This window comes from Pocillopora damicornis, chromosome 1 (genome assembly GCF_964200805.1).
Source record: "Pocillopora damicornis chromosome 1, jaPocDami1.2, whole genome shotgun sequence".
Lineage (NCBI taxonomy): Eukaryota > Metazoa > Cnidaria > Anthozoa > Scleractinia > Pocilloporidae > Pocillopora > Pocillopora damicornis.
The window spans coordinates 27,422,969-27,425,686 of NC_142670.1; the positions used below are offsets into that span (position 1 = coordinate 27,422,969).

General features: G+C 42.1%; 1 long non-coding RNA gene across 1 annotated transcript; it reads left to right on the forward strand.

The window, feature by feature from the left end:
* Positions 1 to 1,390: 1,390 nt before the first annotated feature.
* On the forward strand, positions 1,391 to 2,294 carry LOC149053052 (uncharacterized). Its single transcript, XR_016188921.1, has 3 exons — positions 1,391 to 1,591; positions 1,738 to 1,795; positions 2,262 to 2,294. It is a non-coding gene; the product is annotated as an uncharacterized LOC149053052 (long non-coding RNA).
* The last annotated feature ends 424 nt before the right edge of the window (positions 2,295 to 2,718 follow it).

The window sequence follows — 2,718 nt, forward strand, 5'->3', positions numbered from 1 at the left end:
ACAAAGGCTTGATCCATTTACAGAGAGGACACTTGAATCATGAACACCTTATGTATGATGAATTAGTTAACAGTTGGTAATGACTGACAAAAGCGAAGTTTTCTGTTGGCTAAAATCCTTATCTCCAGGATTGAAATTGGAAAGACTTTGGATACAATTTGAAAGCAGGGGTTTCCGTTCGCGGGGGTCTCTTCCCTTCCCTTCCCCTGACAAGCTGCTTTTAGCAGAAAGAAGAATCTTCGAGGCTGAGCTAAACAACATTGATAGGTAAGCTTATCGTCGACCTAGTTAGAGCCACAGCGACTGAGTATGGCACCATGTGCAAATGTAAGTAGTGTTGACAAATCTTTATGACAAGAGTCACCTGAGGCCACAATTAGCTTTGACCTAGAAGCAAGCGCGACCGCACCTGAATAAAACCCTGAAATAATTCAAAGCCCATCAGACCGAAGAGTTGTTGAACTTTCAGAAAACGTCGCGCTACTAGAAGTGCAAGTTGAAAGTGCTACAAATCACCTGCAGGGGAAATAAAAGCTTTAGAAGATTTACCAGCTGAGAACGAAAGTCACGGAAAAGTGTGTGCTTTTTGTCATACTCCGGCCACAATAGGACTAATTGTGAGAAAACCCCTTGTAACGACGTCAACTCTTGCAAGCTCAAGGACAAGCACCCAGCATTATTGAACAAAATTTGAACATTACAGCGTGAACTGAAAGAACTTGAACAAAAGTATGCGAAAGTTAAAAGTGACCACAAAGTATTTACCGCTTCCCGCCAATGAGCTAAGTCGAGTTTCTTTGCTATCACGCATCTACGGCTAAGAAAACATCACCCTGCGAAGTACATAGACCTTTCTGCATTGGATAGCAATTAAATGAGTCTACAGCAAGCGCTCAGAAATAAATTTCCATTACGGGAGATTGCCTAATGTAGTTCAAGAGTAGTACAAACATGGAATTTTTCATCCTCTCCGTGTGCTGTGAACTGAAACGAACGATTGCATGAAAATGTTACAATTACCCTGTTCGCATTTTATCGTTGTTTATGCTGCAGTATATATATGCGTGCTGCGTGTGTATATATATATATATATATATATATATATATATATATATATATAACTAACTGCAGACAGTACTGTTTCGGCCTTCTGGGCCTCATCAGTGCAGTGCTGATGCTAGGATAGAGGTAAGGCTATATAGCCACCCCAAGTGATCTCACACGTGTGGTATCATCTAAGCCACGCCAGAGTGCTCAAACTAGATAAACTAGTGAGCATGCATAATGCTAGCAGCAACGACTCATCCTAGTAGAGTGCTCAATTTGGTCATGAAAGCAAAGCTTTGTATGCCAAAGAGCTATATCTAACTGCAGACAGTACTTTTTTTTTTAATATAAAAGCCTGGAGACCAGGCAGTTTTATTTCGTCAATGATATCTATTTACAATTCTAATTGATTAAAGTATTCGAATTAAATTATGAGTTATTTAGGTAATTACAGGTCTCAATTAACTAATGATATTTTCTCTTACAGGCGGCACGAACAGCGCACGGGCTATAACAGCCCGGAGTAAGCGCCCACCTGTAAGAGGTAACAAAGTTCTATTTAAAAGTTTTCTATTTACTATTTACAAAGAGATACTTCAGACCATGTGGGGCGCAAACAGCGCGCGGGCCTGTAGCCCGGAGTAAGCACCCCTCATGGGCGAGATTTAACAAGTTTTATTATATACAAAGGTTCAGGGGGGAGCAAGAGAGGGGAAGAAGATGGGCTTACCAGCGTCGACCGAACAAAGTACGTTTTTAAAAGACCAAAAATTCCTTAAGGCATCAGTGTCGTTACTAAGAATTCTGAGTTGGACATCTTTCTTAATTAAGTCTATAATCGCGTTGGAGCTCAAAAGAGAACCTTCGAAGGTAGCTTTATTTCTGGCAAGCCAACACCAATATATGATGGTTGCCTTGAGAAAGTTAGATAAGGATATAGCGGTGGTAGATTTGTCTAGGGAAAAAGGGTAGTAGATAGATGTAGGGGAGATAGAGAAGGGGGAGTCGAGTAGAGCACGGAAAAGGGGGGAGAAGTGGTCCCAGACTTTCACAACTCTGGGACATCCCAAGAAGCAGTGTTCAATAGTTTCCGTTTTTCCGCAGATCGCGCATTTGTCATTATTGATGTATCCCCAAGACTTAAGGAGATATCTTACGCGGATCATTCTATGGATCAATAGCCAAATTAGATCGTTCTTCTTGTTTTCAATTAGCTTTAGGCGAGACTTGCGCCACACCCAGGCCCAACCATTGATGGGGCGGTCCATAGCAGACGCCCAAAAACCGGAGCACCGGGGTGCAACGCAGACGGGGTCAAGCAACAAAAGATATAAATTCTTACCGGTGAGTAAATCAGGTAAGGCACCAGTTTTCTGATGCAAGGTACGGAAATTATCTAGACAAAGGCGGTAGTAATTGGAAGGAAGGAAGGAAGAGGGAGCAGAATTGGTGGGAAAAGAAAAACGGGGATCTAGAATAGTTAGCTTATGTCCTAAAAAATATCGAGCTAGGTAATGCCATTTGGATGTGCCAAAGTCATCTCTTAAACTGGAAAAGACAGAAAGGCGCAGGCTAGCGCACTTAGCTTTAAAATTAACGACGTTGAGGCCCCCGGATGATGGGGGCGCACAACAGCGATCGCGACTAACATTTTCCATTTTTCCTCTCCAG